Source organism: Dipodomys merriami, unplaced genomic scaffold (genome assembly GCF_024711535.1).
Source record: "Dipodomys merriami isolate MVZ:Mamm:240054 unplaced genomic scaffold, mDipMer1.0.p SCAF_220, whole genome shotgun sequence".
Lineage (NCBI taxonomy): Eukaryota > Metazoa > Chordata > Mammalia > Rodentia > Heteromyidae > Dipodomys > Dipodomys merriami.
In genome coordinates this window covers 669,967-691,381 of record NW_027203605.1, presented here as the reverse complement: position 1 = coordinate 691,381, position 21,415 = coordinate 669,967, and the positions used below count along the sequence as shown (strand labels likewise).

At 41.6% G+C, this 21,415-nt stretch overlaps 2 pseudogenes; both read right to left on the bottom strand.

Annotated features, from left to right (window-relative positions):
- Positions 1 to 2,595: 2,595 nt before the first annotated feature.
- LOC138834982 (chromodomain Y-like protein) lies at positions 2,596 to 17,692 on the bottom strand (annotated as a pseudogene).
- Positions 17,693 to 20,463: 2,771 nt separating this feature from the next.
- The window catches only part of LOC138834981 (tubulin beta-2 chain-like), a 45,407-nt pseudogene continuing 44,455 nt past the window's right edge, over positions 20,464 to 21,415 (bottom strand).

Here is a 21,415-nt window from a genome sequence, read left to right as displayed (position 1 = left end):
AGGCTGGCGGGCTATCAGGGAAGCCATAGGCAAACATGGCAACATAGGCCCTGGGTGGGAAGCCCGGTCCTGACCCTTACCAATGGTGGGAGATCCTAAAAGTCTCGTTCCTATTCATAGGAATACTGATGGAAGGTTATGAATGTCAAGGTTAGAGTGATTTTAGGAGGCCAATGGAGTTTAATGAATATTTTTGGCACACTAAAAGAATACTATTAATTACATGGATGCAATTATTTTGGGACAGTGGTTGATTTAATTAATAATTCATTAAGGATGAAAACAATATTAATTACATGGAGGCATAATAAGTACCCAAGAATTGGTAGGAATGTAGCATATATAACTGAATATTGTATAGACATCTCTGGCACTCTATAAAGATCTATATTTATTTGTGCACTACCATCTGCATGTTAATCTGTTCTTATTTTTCAAACCCTGGGGCTCGATCTCAGGTGATGGAAACTACTTGTGGGCTCAATATGCACCAGGCTGGCATGCTGACACTCACCCATTCATGAATTGGGCCTTGTAGGCTGTGAGTTCAGATGCCAGCACTCACAAAAATTGAATTGTGGAGTAAGAAGCCCATGGTGACACATGTTTTCCTTTTCTGTGAAAGTCCTGGATGTCAGATGTGAAGTTTCATACACAGGCAAATCTATATCCTCTGTAATAAATGTAATAAATATTCCATGTGTAATAACAGTCAATAAAATAAATGGCAAATAGATGAATGAAACAAAAAATTTAATGAATAGCTACACTAAGCACAATATTAAGTCAACAGATGGGGCTCTATTTCAGGGCCTGGCAACTGGCTAGGAGCTGAATTGGCTGCTGTGCTTACTATCACCCATTCATGAACTTCTAGGCCCTGAATTTAGATCCCAGCACTGCCAAAAGTATAATCTTGGAGTGAGAAGCTAAGCATGACATGTTTTCTTTTTCTTTGAAAGTGCTGAGTGTCAGGTAGGATGTATAATTTGGATGCAAATCTATATGCTATGTAATAGGATGTCATAAATGTAATAAATGTCATAGGTGGAATAATTGTCAATACAATAAATGATAAAGGGTTGAATTAGTGAATCATTCTATATTAAATTAGATGCAACAATTATAGGAAGTGTATTAAGTTTTATTAATATTTTATTAAGCATTACCAGAATAAAAAATTACATGGAGACATAATTAAATATCGAATAATAGGTAGTGACACATGATGCATAATTTAATTATATAAGACATCTGTCTCATTCTATAAAATATGTAAATATATATGTGTATATGTACATATATGATAAACAATAATGGGATATTGAGTAATTATTAATTAATGCTTTATTAATTGTTCAACTGGGACACATCATTAAATGGAGACATAATTTAATATCTAATAATTGGCAGTAATCCCTGTAACTACTGCTGCCTCCTTCTTGCCCTCATCGCTGGCCTGTCAGTGCCAAAAAAGGCCTCCAGGAGAACCCCTCCACCCCTGCACCAATGTGTCCTGTACTTCCAGTGACTCCTGGTGGTCTGTATGATCTACATGACCACAGAAGAGCATGAGGATATATGTTACACACAGACATGAAGAACTAGTATGATGGCTTGACCTTCATGGCCTCTGAAAATGGAGGTTTGACCTGCATAAGTTTTGCTTCACTATGAATTTTCTATTTTCACACTGAACACCATATACTTTCCTTGTGATTCCTTTATTGGTTTTTGTCTTATTCTCTCATAGGCTGATACTATGTCTCTGGTGATGGCACCAGCAGATCCAAGTGGAAAAGGAAGTGGGACATAGAGTACCCATCCTTTTCAAAAGAGTCCACCACAGGTCAGAAGAACAAGTCTTAGGAAAGTGGGCACAGCTGATGCTTCCCTCTCTGAAGCATGGCTCAAGTTTGGAGAGGAATTTCAAGACATCTGAAATATTGAATTATTGAAATATTGAATTATCTCCAAGACCAAAGAAACAACCACATCTAGTAATTGAGCTCACAAGTATACCATGGAGATCCAGTGAAAATGATCAATCAGATGAAGATAGGACACTGTTTAAAATACAGAGAAACAATGGGATTGGAACTATTGGCAGGAACAATTTGTGTACAGAAAGAAGATAGGGCCAAGGGAGATGAACTGCAGTTGATTGACTAGAAAATGGACAGTGACAGAGAAGAAACCAGTAAAAGCAGTGAATGTGAAGATGAAGAGGGTGCCATGGAAATTTCAGATGGTGCTTCTAGTGCAAGTAGTTATTCTTTGGCAAGTGATAGTAGGAAACCTGAGCTTCCTAAGGCAGGACCTGACTTTATTGCCTAGCTGGACTAAAAGTGAAGATCCTCCTGCCTCACATTCCAGAGTTCTAGGATTACAGTCATGCATTACCACATTCCTGTTTGAAACATTTAACTTCCATGTTAGATTATTTCTTTTTCACCTGTGGCCTTTATAAGCCTGACTTCGACATTTTTGGACCTTGGCGTGAACATTTGTCTGGATTATGAGGAAACAATAATTATTCCAACAGTTTTCCATATTGAAACACCCACTCCTTGGGTACTTGTCAACTCACTGTGTTCATCTGGCCTGTGTGGAGATTGTCCATTCTGCTCTGGTCCTTAAGAGGTCTGCAAGATTCTCAGCTGTGTACTAGAAGAACACAGAGATGGAGAGTTTTAGATAGCAATGAGAAAAAAGAAATTTACTTCACTGAAACTCTATTATTTGCCTTATTTTTGCCTGTCATATTTACCTTGCTCACAGTTTACATTCTTTTATGGTATAATGAAGTAATAACATTTATTTTCCTCAGCATTTAAGTTTAATTCTTTGTTTTCATTGAGACAAACTTCTAAGAAAGAACAACTAATCTCATGTTCATTTCCACAAATGGATGTTTTTATTTCATATTCCCTTGTAAGACAATAATTCTTGGTGTGGCAAGTCAGGAAATAGAAATAGATTAAAATTTTAAACATGATACATTTATTTGTGATGTCAGTAAGCTTTGGAATTTTAGTCAAAAAATGTGTGTGACTACTACGTTTACTCTTGCCCACTCTGGTGAGAGCATCCTTAATTACTAAGTTATTAACAAGTGAATGGATTGCCAGACAAACTTTGAGAGTTTTTGTTTTCTTGGCAGACCATTAAACATTTCTTTAGAGGAAAAAATACCACACTATTTCTGCTCTTCATTGAGTCTACTATACTTCAGTTAATTCATCTGTAACTATTAGCATACAACTGAATGTATTTGCTTTTGAGTTTATTGGAACATTCTAGCAGCCACAAATAAGGGAAACCATGCAGCTTGTGTTCTCTGGGTCTGGATTACTTCCCATAATATAATTCTTTCCCAGTCTTTCCACATTATTACAAATGGTAGTCTATCATGCTCTCTGATGGATGAGTGGGATTTCTCTCTGTTTGTGTGTGTGTGTGTGTGTGTGTGTGTGTGTGTGTGTGTGTTCATACATACATTTATATATATGTATATATGTATATATGTACATATACACACATATATATGTATATATATTTATATCTATATATACATATATGTATATAAAATGTGGTATACATGTATGTAACCTCATACATACATACATATATATATGTATGTAACCTCATACATACATACATACATACATATATATATATATGTGTAACCTCATACATGTATACCACATTTTATTGATCCATTCACCATTTTAGGGTTTTCTGGGTACTGGAAAGTGAGAGACAGGAGCCTTATCCCTCTGTTTGTGGGAAGACATGAACTCTTGTAGCAACAGTCCTGAGCCTTGTTACCCTTTTTTATGGCCTGAAGTGGTAAAAGCTGATCGACAATTTGTTCACTTTTGCAATTCCTGGGGCCTGAACTCAGTGCCTGTGCACTGTCCCTAAGCATTTTTTGCTTAAAGCTAGCATACTAACACTTGAGCCACTGCAACACTTCCAGCTTTTTCTGGATATGTGGTTACTGAAGAATCAAACTCAGGGCTTCATGCATGCTAGGCAAGCACTCTACCACTAGGCCACCTTCCCAACCCAAGGTTTTATTTTTTTAAAAACTAACATGTAAAAGAAACAACTACATGAACAACTGTATTACAGGAAGCAAGCTCCATGACTAGAACCATGACTTCCCTGGCCAGAAACCTGGGAGACCAGGCCTTTGCCATAAGTCTCCTGTGAGGTCAGCTTCCAACCACTGAGCATCATTTCATTGGCCTGAAAGGAAGGAGAGTGTTGAGATGTGAAACATGATGCAAGCAGACAGAGGGAGCCTCATCCCCCAATGTCAACAATGAGGATGGTTACTCACAAACCCCAGATCCTGTGGCACATGTGCTAGTAGACACTAATTATGAATTGTGTAGAGTCATGATCCAATGGGCAGATGGGTTGAGCTATTATGAGAAAGACATAACCTCATTCAGAATCATATGGACTCCAAAAATGTGAACTAGAAAAGGTCTACTTTGTGTTTGAGGTTATTGTTTTAACTTCCTTTATCTGCACTCTATCCTCTAAAGCCAGCTCCCATGTGTGAACTCTTCATATGCAAGAAAATGAGCCATAAATAAGGCCAAGTAATTGTTAATCTTATGGAAGTGAGCCAGGCATAGAATGGCTGTCTGGGGTTTCTTTTCCTCTCTGAGTTACAAAAAGTGACTTGTTCCTGAGACAGAGCCCATGTTCTAATGGCTGAGCTATTACTTCTGGATATCACATTTCACCATGTGGATATAACTATAAGAGACAAAGCAGCCAGGACTTTGATGTTCCCAAAATTATTGCCATGCTGAGTGAGTCTGACACATGACTTCGAATGACTGCATGAAGGAAGTGAACATTCTTTTGTTTTTACAACATGTAATAGTGTATAAATCGATACATGCTTATTCACTTTACACTGACTTTAATTTTGTCCCAGGTTTTCATTTTGGTTTCAGAGGAAAGTGTCTGGATTTACCATTCCAACAACAGGCTCCCAGATGCTCATGCAGGGTGAGGAGGGGAGAATGGGTCGAAATGATGACTTCCTTCTGTGTTTCCCTGGCAGTGCTGAAAACCAGACCCAGAGCTTCTGGGCTTCAGGTAAACAAGCAGTGGGTAGAGTCTCCCTTTTCAAGAGATGAAATCTTCATGAAAATTGCCCACAGGACACTACAGTTTCCACTGCTTTTTTACTTCCACGCAGTGCACATAGCACAAGAGCTAATGCTGGAGGGCACGGGTATGGCTGACTCACCACCCTTCAAGAGAGGCAAGAAGGATGAACACAGTGGCAGGGGACCTGTTCCTCAGCAGAAAGCCTTGCAAGGTTCTGAACATCACCCTAAGTGAGGCTGGCATTTGAGCACAGTCTTGGACAGGTCATAAGCATCTGAAGAGTGTGGAATGTTCTGCTAATCCACAGGTTGACTAAGCAGCCTCTCCTTGGGGGAAAAGGATCTACTATAAGTAAACATTTATCAGAAATCTCACTAAACCTTGTTCTTTATATTAAGTCAGTTTTTTAAGGCAGACAAGTGAGAGTGGATAAAGGAGAAGGGCCCTAGGACCACTGAATTTTCCCAGATAACTCAGTGATAGTGGTTCCACTCTGTTCTCTCAGTAACTTCTCTTTTTTGAGATAGGGTCTAATCTAAGTAGGACTTTGGGCTAAGCTACCTTTGTATGCAGATCATAGGCATGTACCACCATGCCTAGTCTCATTATTTCTTTTTGTTTTCTGCCCTTTGAAAGTCAGCCAATAGCTCTAACATCGTTCTCTTCCATTACATTCTATTCATGCCCTTATCTGGTTCTCTCCATCTGGTCTAACTGGAGCCATCTGTCTCTAGCCAGCACACTGTCATGGTGGTCCATCTTCCCAGCTAGCTCCATACACATCTGTTTGTTACTAGGGAGTCTTTCCTGACTTGTGCTTTTCACTTTTCCAAATGACTGGATGTGCAAGACAATAAAAGGAGTTCCTGAATTTTGCCAAGAGTGTGAATGACATGACTGATTCAAGGCTGTTAACCATTTTCTTTTCTTTTCTTTTCTTTCTCTCTTTTTTTTTTGGTCCGGTTGTAGGGCCTGAACTCTGGGCCTGGGCGCTGTCCCTCAGCTCTTCAGCTCAAGGCTAGTGCTCTACCATTTGAGCCACAGCGCCACTTCTGGCTTTTTTTCTTTTTGCTTATGTGGTGCTGGGGAATCGAACCCAGGGCCTCATGCATGCAAGGCAAGCACTCTACCACTGAACCACCTTCCCAGCCCCCTGTTAACCATTTTCCACTTAAACACACAAGCAGTGGGCCAGGATTGGTGGCTCATAGCTGTGATCTTAGCTAATAGGTAGGCTTAAATCTGGAGGATGGTGGCTCTGAGACCAGCCTAAGCAGAAAAGTCTTGAGATCCCACCTTCAAAATAATCGCAAAAGAAGGGCTGGAAGTATGGCTTACGGTGAGCATACAATATGAGCAAGAGCTGTCATAGTATAGGTCACCTTGTGCTGCTTGTAGCACAGGTCCTTTAGTCCTAGGTCTGTACTAATAACATCTCTTCAATTCCAACTTTGTGTATGTGTGTGTATGTGTACAACTTCACGTACTCGTGCACTTGTTGTGTACACTGATAATATTAAGTTGCACATGCTTATGTTGCAGAGACTTCAAACCAATTTTTATCTTTCCAAACACAATGAACCATCAAGAATTCTACCACTGTCAACATTCATTACAAAGATTCCACTTCCAAAATGCCATTTGGTTTGATGGTGTTTACCTATCCATATTTACTTAGTCTTTCCTCTAGTTGACCCTCATCCTCCCATACCATTGCACCTCCACACATTCCCCCAGATTATTGTTTACAATGATCTTAACATTTTCCTGGAAATAAGGATTCTTTAGTGGTAGAATTAGCATTTAATTGCTAGCAAGTCACCTTCTTCAATAATAACTCACAATGAGCTTAAAGATCTACCCTTAATCAGGTAGGGATAGGTGGACACAGCATAGTAAAATGGACAAAAAAGCATTTCAATGCCAGGTGGACCACTATGGGACCTGATGCGATACCATCATGTGCTAAACATGGACATCCCAGGTGAGGGCAGAATACTCTCTTGTACGTGTGGGACTCCTGGATATCAGGAAAGTAGGAGGCTGAGACCTGAGTCCAACCCTTACTCTTCTCAAATTGCTGGCAAAGTTTCAGAAAAACTCAGTAATCTGCCCAAGGAAGGTATGCTAGGCTACAGGTGAAGAAAGACAGGAGCCTAAAACATGGCATGCAATTTCTGAGAAGACACCTTCATACTTACTAAGAACTTATGAGCTTATAGAAATTGATTTGTTGTGGTCAGACAGTGTGGGTATGCAAGCCAAGGAGGGGACTGGCCACTTTCTTACAGTATCATCCTATAGTGACAAGAAGAGGAAAATAACCCCAAATGGGACTGCACTGGTCATCTACTTGATGTCAAAGTATTGGGGCTGAACAGTACTGAGTGTTAACCTGGACTGCTGGTCAGAGAGCTGGAAAAGTAGGGAGTAGGATGTGAATTGAATGATAAATAGAGGGATGGGTTGATGGAAAGAATTGTCAACTGCAACATCACATTCAGATCTACCAGAGATCTCTCATAAAGGGCCAGTACAGTCAACCATATGAACCCATTAGCACTGGTCATTCTTGTTTGCTAGCAATCACTTTCTGACTTATCAGACATACACACACACCCCAAATGGCCATGGTTTGGTGGACACAGAGGGCTAGAATATAAATGTCAGTAAATGCCTGACATGTTAGCAGAGAGTATCAAAGTTTAGCCACCCTGCATTGTTCATTCCCAAGATTCTCAGCCTGTTAGGTCCTTGTGGCAAACTCAGTGCTCCAATGGGAAGAGATGCTGCCTCCAGGCCTCCCTTTCTTATCTTCCAGGTCTCAGAAGTCCCCAAAAGGCTGGTCTAGAGGTGTGGGGGAATAATGCAGGCAAAGCCCAAGTGTTGGAGACTCCAATTCATAGCAATGATAGGGTGCTGCAGAGCTCTGGATTGTGTTGTGCCTCCAAGGGAAGGAGGCACTGTTGGCACATGAGTGCATCAGGGTTTCCTGATCCTCCCTGCCCAACAGCAGCTGTTCTGGATTGAGCAGCACACTGGGATGGGGTATGAGGCACCCTGGGGACAAGTACCCACCAGTAGAGGGATGGATAGGGCAGGTAAATCTACAGAGAACAGTGCCAGTACTGGGCAGCTGTGCTCTTTTATCAACTTCTCTACATTTCAGTTTTCAAAAACAACTTAGACTTTAGAGTAAGTTTCAACCTATGGAAAATTTACACAAGTGTGTTTCCCTCACTGCCCTAGCTCTCCCTTGATTCACATGTCATAAAACATGTTAATCAAAGTCAGAACATTTCCACTGAATCCATATTAGTCATTAAACACAAACCCCGTACCAACCTCAACATTGCCTCCTTCTGCCCTTCTCTCACTCAGGAGTCCATCTGGTCCTGCAGATCGTTGCTCTCCTCCCCTTTGAGGGGCCAAAGTTCCAACTAAACCTCCATCCTTGGCCATCGTGAGGGGTTCTGCTCAGCATTTGCTGTCTTGGTAGGCATAGATTGAGGGATGTCGATGGACTGTTCCTCTTTGGCAGGAGCCTACAGAGCAACAGATGCTGCAGCAATCTCAGTGAATCACACTGGGGCACCGAGGTCACCATGCTTAACCTTGTTCATGGTACTCGTGTTAGAACTCAGAGTATTGTACTTGCTAGGTAGGTGAGCTATATGCCTATTTTGTGCTGCTCATTTTTTAGTTATGGTCTTGCTTCCTATCCAGGTACATGCCTGGGCCTGGACTCACCTATTTTAAGCTTCCTGTTGTAGTGAAGTTGATATTAATTGATAGCTTAAGAGGAGATGTCACCCAGTTTTTGGCTTGGGCTGGCCCTGAATAATGATCATCCAAATCTCAGCATCTTAAATAGTTAGGATTACACATGTGACTCCCAGCTCCAATGTGCCTTCCTTCTCAACCCTACCAACTCAGCAGTGACTGACAGCTTCCTCTCCTCAGTTGCTCTTACCCTCTGGAATTTCAGAGAGGAGACACACATTTTCTTCTTCATTGTACTCTAATTGCTCCCAAGATTGCCTGAAATTGTACTATCTCCCCTCATTGTAGGCTCCCCAAGCAAGTGATACCCTTGGATACTGGATATTTCTACATGAGGAAGTAAACTTAGCTGTGAACCCCAAACGGAGATCCTGTTACTTCAGCTGTGGGCTGTCAGTTCCTTCCGCAACTCCCTCAGCTACAGTCATTTTCCATGACACAATGGTCTTCCTGAACTCCCCACACTGATGGGTACAAAGACAGCATCATGCCAATTGGCCAGGTCAAACTATGGGACACTCAGTGGTGGAGCTGGAGGAGTTGCACTTGTCCCCTATCCAATCTGACATCCAGTCCCTCTCTTCAACAGAATTCAATCTTTGTGGATTCTCCTCTCTGCCAACACTCTCAGTCTGTCTCTAGAACTAAGGAACAAGGTATATGTAATTGAGAAAACACAAACACAATCTCTCATCATGAATGGACCAATTTAAATAGTGAAAAAAATGAGCCACAAAATTATATTGAACCCCTCTCCCTGCTTCTTTTATTTGTGCAAGTTTGCTCCCTAATTGCTTTGTGTGTTTGTTGGGGAAGGTGTGTGGGTACGGGTGCAGGGGATATTGTGTATAATAGGACTTGAACTCAGGGCCTTTGGCTCTTTACCTAGCTCTTTTTTGTTCAAAGCTGGCACTCTACCATTCCAGCCACTGATCCCTAGTGGCTTTTTCCAGGCTAATTGCAATAAGAATCTCTTGGGTTTCTCTGCCTACAATGGCTTCAAACTGCAATTCTGGTATCAGCCTCCCAAAAGGCTAGTGTGTGAGCCACTAGTGCATGGCCTCCCACTGCCACTTTAAAAGGGCAGATTTTAAAGTGAAGTAAAAGAAAATTCTTGATTGAAAACTGGGTATCAGTGTGATTTAGGTAAATCTGGAGGCTCCTCATGGGAGGAAAGGCCTTCTCCTGGGAAGTATTACAGCACTACATGAACCAAGTGGGTTTGATGAAATGTCCCCAGAGAACACACAAGATACCCTGAGTGAAACAACACCCAAAGCACAGGTTCTTAGGACATTGTCTAAAATAAGTTTTTAACCAAGGTGCTCACAGATGTGCCTCCCATATCCTTGGGAAAGATATCAGTAGAGCAGCCATCTGGATTCTGTCCTATGGGGGTACAAGGTGTTTGGAACCAAGACTTTTCCTTGGTCCAAACCACATCACAAAGAGGCCATGTGGCTGCTCCTAGTCCAATGGCTGGGCCTTTTACTGCTACAAAATTAGGCTTCTTAAACTGCATGAAAGTATTTACTAAGTTTCTAAAGTTAAAAAAAGTACACAGGGAAAAGTAAAAACATTGCATATGTGAGCAGATGACAAAAATCTATTCTAGATTGGAAGTTGCCAAGCAGAAACTATGCAAATCATAAAAATTAAGATTTCTTAAAAAGCCTCCTCCCAGAAAAGGTAGACTGTGGATCTACCTGCTGCAGGTTGTAAAGGCTTACCTACAGCCTGGATATTACACAGGTGTCGCTGCTACCACCAGTTGTAGGTGACATAGCCAGAAGGGCTTTCATATTTACAGTGGCTCTTGGCCACTCTGACTATTGCATATAGCATTTCCAACTTTCTCTCTTTGAAGACCCAAGGATCATACTGACTTTAGGGAGTTCTTGTATCCAAGAAAAGGGAAAATTCAGAGTGAACTTGGCACTAAGATTGTCTGGTACTGACTGAAGGGTTATTGACTAAGGGATATAACCTGCCCCTGCAAGAAGACTTTACACATTGAATTGGAAACACGTATTTTCTTAGGTCTTATAAACTGGACTAAATTAACTTATGGACATGGAGATAAGCTAATTTAAGACATAAGGTTGGAAATAAAGATCAGCAAGCATCTCAATGCCTGTATCCCATTATGTGTTGTTGGATGCTACTGCCACAGGAAATTGGAGAGCAAAGCAGACATGGGAGAGGGAGGCCTTTGCAGGGGACAAGAACTTGCCATAAAACACAACCAATGCTGTGCTGGAGTTTGTTTTATAGGCTTTGTAGTTCCAGGGAGGTTGATGCTATACTATATAGGGAATCTGCTTCTTCCTCCCCACCATACAGCTGATTCTGTTTTCAGGTAGTCTCTTGTTCTGATTTCACAGAGTAGATCAAAGCATAAACTTATACCTGCATACATATAAAGTGATTTTTTTATAGGTAGTTTGAGCCTGACCATTGAAGAATAACTAAAACTTTTCATATACAGAGTTCTAAGCCAGAGCTTGACTGACAACAGCTATTGAGGCACTTCCTACTAGTTCCTCATCCTCTGAATACGATCAAGATTGAATATAGTGCTGCATCTCCCCTCCCCCTCCCTTCCCCCCCCACCCCTGTGCAAGTCCTGCAGTTGAATTCAGGGTCTTCTGCTTAGTTGGCTGGCACTTGAATACTTGAATCACACTTTCAGTCCTGTTTGTACTAATCATTGGAGGCTCAATTTTAACAGACTTTTCTAATTGATCTGGTCTTAACACAAATCCTCTGGATGTATCTCAGACTTTTGAGTAGCTAGAATTACAGATGTGAGTCACTGCTTCCAGCTAGATTATATTGTAAGGAGGGAGGTTGGGAGGTTTGTAAGGAACACAGGAGAACAGGGCTTGCAGATGCAGATTCCAGCAATTGGTGTGAGGTGTAGTCCATTAGGTGAGGCCAACCTCATCTCAGCCTTGCCAATTGCCCCCAAGGTAAGTAATGTTTTGCATTATGCAAGAATTGATCCTTTAAAAGAATAAGCCACACTAATATCTAAGGTTTCTAAATGAGATGGCCCAAGGCATTATTTGAAAGCTCACAATGGAGTTTAACGATAAAGCTGTGGTACATGAAAACATAAGAATAAAAAAACTGTCCATGATTCCATGCTTCTCCCATGATATATTTGTACATACATAAAAAATTCTCATCTCAAGCCCAAAGAAACACAGGTCCCATGGTTTCCCTTATTTGCAATGACTAGTATATGTCTGAGACAAGCAGAAATGTTCAGAGGAGTTGATGTTAGGTGAAATGAATCCCAAGATAAGGACTCATATTTTTTCTTTCTTGCTATTGTTTTAAACATATTTATAAGATGATTGTTTTGTGTTTTTTATGTCCCTCCTCCTCAGTATAATCCCTGTTTTCACTGTATTTGATGTTGCTATAATTTGTGGAGGGGAAGGGAAAAAAACAAATTGTTTAAACAGGGATACAGGTGAACCCATTGCAACAATGAGATGTACAAGATGTTATGTCGAAAAATGAATTTTACAACTCTGGCGTGGTATGGGGAGGGAGATGGGAAGGGATGGTAAGGGAAACAAAGGAGGAGGGAACAATGCTTGATAAGAAATGTACTCATTTGGGCTGGGAAGGTGGCTCAGTGGTACAGAGCTTGCCTTGCATGCATGAGGCCCTGGGTTTGATTCCTCAGCACCACAGAAGCAGAAATAAAAAGCTGGAAGTGGTGCTGTGGCTCAAGTGGTTGAGCGCTAGCCTTGAGGTGAAATGCTGAGGGACAGCGACCAGGCCCAGAGTTCAGGCCCACGACCGGACTCCCCACCCCCCAAAAAAGAAATGTACTCATTACCTTGCTCGTGTAATTGTAACCCCTCTGTACTACATTTTCAAGATTAAAAAAAATTCTGGTTTCAAAGTCTTTGAGGATAATCAATACCAGGATTTCAATAGGATTGATACATTGTTTTATAACTGGAATTTCAATTTTTGCCTGGAATGATAATAATGTCAAATGAAATTATGTCTCTATTTCAGAGGTCCATGCTAAATTCATCAGCAGCCCTGCTCAGAGGAAGGGTGCAATGATGATGTGTAAACTCATTTGTAAACATGAGTTGAACAGAAACTCAGTTTGTTAAAACACAGCCACCCACCAAATCTTTGTAGAAATAACCTGTCAGGAGAGACCTCTCCAGTCCACAAAGCTGTACGATCATGAACTACAAAAATCCAGCGGCAGTGTGGCTAGTGGTAGGAGATCATGATGGACCTAAAGAGGAAATGTGTACAGTTTTGTTAAGTATACATGCGGTTGTGTTTGCTAGCCATGGGGCTTGAACATAGGGCCTGTGCACTGTCTCTGAGCCTCTTTGTGCTCAAGGCTAGTGTTCTACCAACTAAATCCCAACACCACTTCCAGCTTTTTCTTAGTAGTTTATTGGAGATAAGAGTCTCATGGACTTTCTTGTCTCAGCTGGCTTCAAACTACAATCCTCAGATTTCAGCACCCTGAGTAGCTAGGATTACAGGCATGAACCAGCAGGCTCCTGGTTTTTATACTTATCTTTTAAAACTTAATATTAAAGCCCATAAACATTAATAGGTGTACAATGCAGCATACTCAATTTGTATTTGTTCCCACTGGATTATCTGTGAACTGAGTTAAAGGCTGTCTTAGATATGGAAGGGAAGGAAAGATTTTCCACAAAGTTAGTTTTTGAAGACATTATTATTCAATAGAATTCCTTCTGAGAAGACACTTGACAAGATCAGATGTTAGGTCAAACCCTCATGGAAGGGTGTAGGAATTGTCTGGAGAAACCAGGCAACAAAATTTGAATTAGGAGGTAGTGTGCTTCCTTCCTCAGCTTACTCAACTTTATTATCTGAAGAAGAAAGGAATGAGTAGGAAGAGGTCAAGTTCTAGGGCCAGTTTACGGGTTTGTTTTGTTCTCTCTCCAAATCCTGTAATATAGGAGTGCTGAGTAATAGCCTCTTCCTTTGGAAAGTCTGCACATTATCTCACTCTATCATGAGAGGAGACCTCACTTCTGTGGAGATAAGCTTGCTCTTGGGTCCTTCAGACACATAGTATGCAGACATCAAAAGTCCAATGCTATAAAGGGAACCCAAGATACTCAGTTTTATCAATGATGTAAGGGCCATTTCATGACAATGAATCTGCAAACTGGGTATCATCAATTCCAATAGTGGAAATAGCAGCCCTGGACAGTGGATGATGGGATGATGTAAGATGTTAATTGATCTCCATTCTGACTTCCCTTTCCTTCCATTCTGAATATTTGCCACAATGAAGATCTTTGCCTCAAAAAGTTTAAGGAATTTGAGTCATGATACCACAGAAACAAGCAAAAATACAATACATAGAAAGATTGTTTTGTGTAATGTCCCTCATAGGCATATAAAGTTAATTTAAATAAACTGAGTAAGAGAAAGGTTAAGTGAAACTGCTTTAAATAAGTAGTTTTTTCTGATTCTCCCATATTCCATTAAGCAAAATTATTGCTGATAAAAATACATTTACTCAAAGCAGCAGCAATGCAGGTTTCACAGAAGCACAATGTTTCAGTTTCCTATAATATCAGCTGAGCCTTCTGTGGAATCCAGGAGAAGGACATGGCATTGGGAGGCTGGGAGAAGTAATAGGAGTGAGGATCTGATGAAAACAAGCATCTAAAATCACCCAAAAGTGCAAGAGATGAGGTTTCTACTTAAATATCTGTATCTATCTTTTCTCTTTCTCTAATCCCAGTACTACAAGCCTCAGCCACTGTCAAGGGCAGAGACTGGACACCTGAGGAGGGAGAAGACTGGAGAGCAGCAAGATTGGTAAGAAAAGCTCTAAGATGCATAAGAGAGAACTCAGGTGGTCTCACAGAAGATGTACAAAGTCACCACTGAAGACAATGGTATGTGTGTGTGTTTGTGTGTATGTGTGTGCATGTGTGTGTGTGTGTGTGTGTGTGTAAAAAGTGAGGCTTAAAGACATGCAACATATCCTGAACTATGATTTAACAATGAGCAGTGTCTACACTTTGATATGAGGTTCTGATAGTCTAGAGCAGAATTATGTCCACTGATGAAGGTTTATAATTTCAAGTCAAGTAAGAAGGCAATGCCTTCTAGCACCACATCTGAGAACTCAGAATAATAATGGGATTATAATATTTCAAACCATAGGTATGTTATTTTGGGGAATAACAGAGATGGGGGAGACTGAGATCCAAGGCTAGTCTAGGCAAAGTTTTAGCAAGCAGACCTTATCTCAACAAATTATTCTGGCTAGGTGGTTCATTCCTGAAATCCCAGCTCTGTGGGAGGTGTATGTGAGGGAAGAGCAAAGCCCAAAAATTACTTAAAATACTTAAAGCAAAAAGGGGGCAGGAGGTGTGGTAGAATGCATGCCTAGCATGTATGAGGCTTTGAGTCCAATCAAATCATAGTACTATTAAAACAACCCAACAGATGTAAGATGTGTTCATTAGCTGATTCAGCTTTTTTCCTCTCTACTAGAAATATTTAGAATTTGGGGAAGCATAGAAGAAGTGTACAGCACAAGTACCATGCAGCTGTACATTATCTATACAGCACTCTTAGCCAACATGCCGAGCACTTGCTGGGTTTCAGTTGTTGGCCTCTGATAAGCAGTCATTAATGTCAGACTCATAGAAAGAGCAGATGAGTTAATTGAGTCAACTGACTTAAATGACTGACATTGAAGCCTATGCAGGGCTGTGATCTTCAGTTCTAGTACTTGGAAAACTAACCCCAACCCCGATGCAAACACATTGGCTCTGCAAACCTGATTGCATCTGCCATCTTGGTGCCTTTTCTCTTTCTATCATCTGTGAGATGGTCTATGAAGTAAATTAAGTCCAGGCCACAATAGAAGATGCTGCCGGGTGCACTGAGATAGACCTGCTGTCATCGGCAGTGGCTGTTTTCAGGGCACTCAGGACTTCTTTTATCACCGTGAAGTCACCATAAGTTCCAATGATAAGGACCACTTTGGGTACAGACTACTATAAGCATTTTAAAGACCCCTCTGCATGGTATTTTCACAATAATAATCATAATAATAAAAAGAAAGCCTTTGTTTCTCTGAAGGTTACAAGAAATGGGTATTTCTGCAGTTTGAACAGCAGGTGGCACTTTTAACTACTTTACAAGTGAGTCCAGTCTGTTGTTTTTGTTATTGTTGTTGCTGATTTAGCTTAGGATAGAAACCTAAGTGATATGGTGAGAGGGCAAAAAATCATTTAAAATGATCTTGGAAACATTAAAAAACCTCACCAGTGAAGAGATTGCAGTCTAAAAATGTACCAAAAATCAAGCCCTGAACTGCTTGTTCTGTATGAGTGTAGCTAGCACACAGACCTTCTGTAGGTAGCTTTCCTTGTCTGGAACAACCTACTCAAGCTGTGTACAAAGGAAAAGAAACAACACTAGAACTTAAAATTTGGAAATGCCCAGTGCAAGTTGAGATGTATGCATTTCCAGAGCCTTCCTAGCACTAGGGGCTTTTGAACAACAATCTCTTCAACAACAATCTCCTTGGCCTTTGCAAGCTGCCTTTTCAGGTATTAGTCAATATGCATGCATAGAAAGCCCCCTTGCTGTGTGCTCTGCCACAACACTAAGACCATCAGTGTTGTAGGATGATAGGGAAACTTCTCCCAGGACAGAATGCAGCCATTGTTATGTTTAGCAAATAATTAACCTGTCAAACTGGGCACCAGTGGCCCTTGACTATAAACCTAGCTACTCAGGAGGCAGAGATCTGAGTATGCCAGTAAAAAACCAGCTTGGGCAGGAAAGGCCTTGAGACACTTATCTCCAAGAAACCACCAGAAAACTGGAAGTGGCACTGTGGCTCAAGTGATAGAAAGCTAGACTTGAGCTGAAGAACAGAGAGACAGCCCCTAGGCCTAGAGTTCAAGTCCCATGACCAACAAAATAAAGAAAAAGAAAGAAAGAAAGAAAGAAAGAAAGAAAGAAAGAAAGAAAGAAAGAAAGAAAGAAAGAAAGAAAGAAAGAAAGAAAGGAAGGAAGGAAGGAAGGAAGGAAGGAAGGAAGGAAGAAAGACAGAAAGAAAGAAAGAAAGAAAGAAAGAAAGAAAGAAAGAAAGAAAGAAAGAAAGAAAGAAAGAAAGAAAGAAAGAAAGAAAGAAAGAAAGAACCTGTCATGATGAGAGATATGGCAAAGCTCAAGCCTTTGCAGATAAAGACATCCTGACCTGGGAGATGGCTCAAAAACAGAGGCACTGTTAACTTCTCCTGGTAAGAACCAAAGCTCCCACTGGAGCCCATACCATTAGAATAGAGCAGATCCCCAGCACATGCCTACAGCCCCAAGTCAGTGTGGCCAGAGTGATTAGCAGCCAAGCTTCCAAGTCCCCTTTGATTCCTGCCTCCTGGGCACATTGTGGGCCAGCTCAGAAGGAGGTTTCAGAAGAGCATAAAGAGCCATGAAGCAAAGCAGTCGTGTAGAAATGCAAAGCACATAACTCCCACCTCTGGGATTCCAGAGTTATTCTCAGATTATTTTGTGGATAAGAAGATGTGAGTGAATTATCTTGCTTCCTGAAAAATATCTCTGTATAGGTAGGTACTCTTTGCCTCACACTGAAAGGCAACCACTTGTCCAAAGGCTGGTCTCATCTGTGGCCAATAAATTTCCTTTTCCCGGCCATCACCCCTTTAACAGACATCTGTATGTTGGCTGATAGCACATCCATGAATGGAGATGTACCTGCAAAGGGTTTGAAACCATAGTGGTCCATGATGTCCTATCACCATTTCTCTCCCACTGTCATCTCAGAATTAGACCAGAAGCTGGTTGCAATCACCGCACATATCAACACAAGACTGTCAATATCAGAACCTTGTCAAAGTCTACTTCAAAGATACCTTTCAGTTTCAATCTATGTCTGACAGAGTATCTACCCCATACTTTTTTGGTCTAGGATATGTGAAGCTATAAACTGGGAGACTTTTAGAGAATAAGATTAGAGAGAACGGGTCTCCTGGACAGGATCTGCAATAGGTACGACAAATTGGAAGGAAAAGGGAAACAGCATAAGGAAATATCATTAACATGGCCAAAGTGGTCAAAAGACATCTCTCCAATGCAAGAATGTCTTTCTGACAAACCTGTTCTTGTTGGGCCATGGCCTGGTATGGTAGTGCCACTTTACACTCTGGTCCCATTAAAGTAACATACATGTCATGGCTTCTTCCTTCTATGGCCTAGGCTGACTACCAGAGGTTCATTCCCTGTTTCTACCTCTGCTTTCTAAAAGGGTACACATATCAAGGGGCTCTCTTCTTTCCCCCTACAAATATTCTACCAATGTCCCCTCATTTCACAATTCCTCATTGCCAATCTGGGTGCTGCTTTTCTATGAGTTCTAATGTATCCTCTCCTGAGCCTAACATTTGTTGCCTTTCCTCCTTTTGGTGCTGGGGACTGAACTGAGAGTCATGTGCATGCCAGGGATGTACTCTACCACTGAGCTGCATCTTCACCTCTGAACTTTGTTTATCATACTTGTCAAGAACTCTATTAAGTATTTGATACAATTACTAAGGTACATGAGAATAAGGGAGATGCTGCACTTAGCAATTGGACAAAAAAATCACCTATCTATAGGAATCACCTCCACATTAGCTTGTGTGGCAATGAATGCAGAGCTCTGGCTAGGAGAAAACAAAAGTCATGCCTGAGAAATACATGGTGGTCTACTGGTAAAATTATCAACAGGAGTTTTCTAAGGAGTGAGGCATGAGTCATTAATTATGAACCAAGAACTACTTCTTCAAAAGTGTAAAGAAATAAGCCAAAGCCACCAGAAAAGACTCATGAAAAGACTCATAAATGAGTACTTAAGAGAAAACAAAAATGTTCTTAGTCAAACACTGGTAGATAGGATGGGTGGTGCCTCCATCACAGCTTGGCCTCAATCCTTAACCCACTGAGGAATGAGAGTGCCTTGGCCAGGCCTGCCTTCAGTTCTGACCCAGCAGCCTTAGAAGATTTGAGGTCATCCAACCTGGTCAGTTCTAGGACTAGAGACCCAGGGGTGTCAACACTTCCTCCCTAGGACTCCCACAATGGAAGCTATTTGCACTTTGATCTCCCTGGGGCAAGGACACAAAACAACCTGCTTCTAGTCACAGATCACTCTCTGGGACAGTTTACTTTCTAATGAGTGAGATCAGCTTGGCTTAAAGATCTCTATCCCACCCCTCCCCACCCTACCCCAACCTCAGGCCTGGTAGAGGAAACCATCTCCCAACTTTACTAGCAACAAGGGACTTGCACCTCACCCAGAAGTACCTTTTCCTTAGAGCTTTCTATAAGTTGCAGTATTCCCATAGCCCTGTTTCTGAAGAAAAAGGTACTCTTACAGGTTATTGGTGGCCATGGAGGAATGCTTGGCACAGACAACCTGCCTGGAGCCTCACTTAAAGAAGAGTGAAAGATTCTGGCAAAAATAACCAGTGACTGATTTGGCCTCCAGTGAAAACAGAAGTGTTTACCCTCTTCCTGGCTATTGTAGGTTCTAAGCAATTGAGATTTCTGTTTCACTCATGTAAAGTAAACATACCCAACAGGCTAGATCCATCCATCCCTTATATCCTTACAACACCCTGTGGGCCTCAGACAGCTTTGACTGCTGGAAAAATGAACATGAGAATGGGTAATTGGGACAGGCCATGTTTCCCCTCCTCTCCTTGACTTGGAAGTACTGTGTCAAGCAGTTCTTTATACACTATGGGACTGGTCAGCTTCTCAGCCTCTCACTTCCTCAAACAGCTAGAGTCACTTCTGTACTTAAAGCTGCCAGACACCTTGAGAAACTTCCCTGGCAACCAGGAACTTGCACTCATCCTGTGAGCACTGCTTCATTGCCAATTGAACTCTAAACACAGGGATCAGTGTTCCTGATACTGTTTCTGGGGAATGTGACTGAAATCCCTCTGATGGGATATGAGACAAGAACCTGTGGTTGTCTGAAGGAGAAGTAGCATCTGGATCTAGTTTTCTTTTTCTTCAAACTGCTTTTTTGCTACTTGCATGCTTTCGAGATATTGAAAACTATAAAACTGGGCCAGGGGGAAAAACAACAACATTGGCACTTGTCATCCTCTTCTTCAAAATAGCAGAAAAACCATGAATTTAATACTCCTCTTCAGTACCAGTCCTATATTGCTAAGATTAAATCCTTCTGGCCAAATTTATATTTCAAATACACTGAAAGAATAAAAAGGATTCTAAAGAAGAAAAAGGGCTCAGGGTATAAAATGTATACTTCTTTATTTATACAAATAGGGTTTTAAAACAATCATTTAAAAGAAATCTGCATTTTTACATTCACCGTCAGTGAGTTCCTGACAGAGAAGGCTGAGCATGATGATACATAGCAAGGTCCCACTGCAGGACAACAGTAGCTCAGGAAAGCACCATTTATTTGAGAAGCAGTAGGCATGCTCTAGCATTCCTGTTGCACTGCTAGCAATGGGAAGTCTTAAACCTCTTCTTCCACAAGACTTCTTCAAATTCCCCCTGTTCATCAGCAGTGGCATCTTTGCATTGCTGGTACTTGGACACCGGGTCGTTGATGTTGCTCTCAGCCTCAGTGAACTCCATCTCATCCATGTCCTTGCCTGTATACCAGTGCAAGAATGCCTTGTGCATTGAACTGTTCTGAAGTGTGCTTGAAGGGTTCCTGGATGGCCGTGTTGTTGCCAATGAATGTGGCCAACATCGTGAGGCTATGTGGGGGGATGTCACACACAAGTGTCTTCACGTTGTTGGGGATCCATTCTGCAAAGTAGCTGCTCTATTTGTTCTGCAAATTGAGCATCTGCTCATCCACCTCCTTCATGGACATGCGGCCTCGGAAGATGGCAGCCACTATCAGGTAGCAGCCATGGTGGGGATCACAGGTGATCATCGTGTTCTTGGTGTCAAACGTCTGCTGGGTGAGCTTGGGCAGTGAAAGAGCATTGTACTGCTGGCTGGCACGGCTAGTCAGGGGTGCAAGGCCAGGCATGAAGAAGTGGAGGCAGGGGAAGGACACCGTGTTCACGGCCAGCTTGCGCAGGTCTGCATTCAGCTGTGCAGGGAAGTGCAGGCAGGTGGTGACCTTGCTCATGGTAGCCAACACCAGGTGGTTCAGGTCTCCATAGGTGGGCATGAGCAGCTTCAGGGTGCAAAAGCAGATGTCATACAGGGCCTCGTTGTCAATGCAGAATGTTTCATCTGCATTTTCCACCAACTGGTGGACAGACAAGATGGTGTTGTAGGGTTAGGTGAGGATGATAGGGTTAGGTGGATAAAGGCTCAGCCCAGCACTGGGAACTAGTGTCTGGATGTTAGGGAGGAGGGGTGCCTGTTAGCCATCTCCTATGGACTATGATGACATATCAAATATGAAGTTGTCTGGTCTGAAACTCTGGCC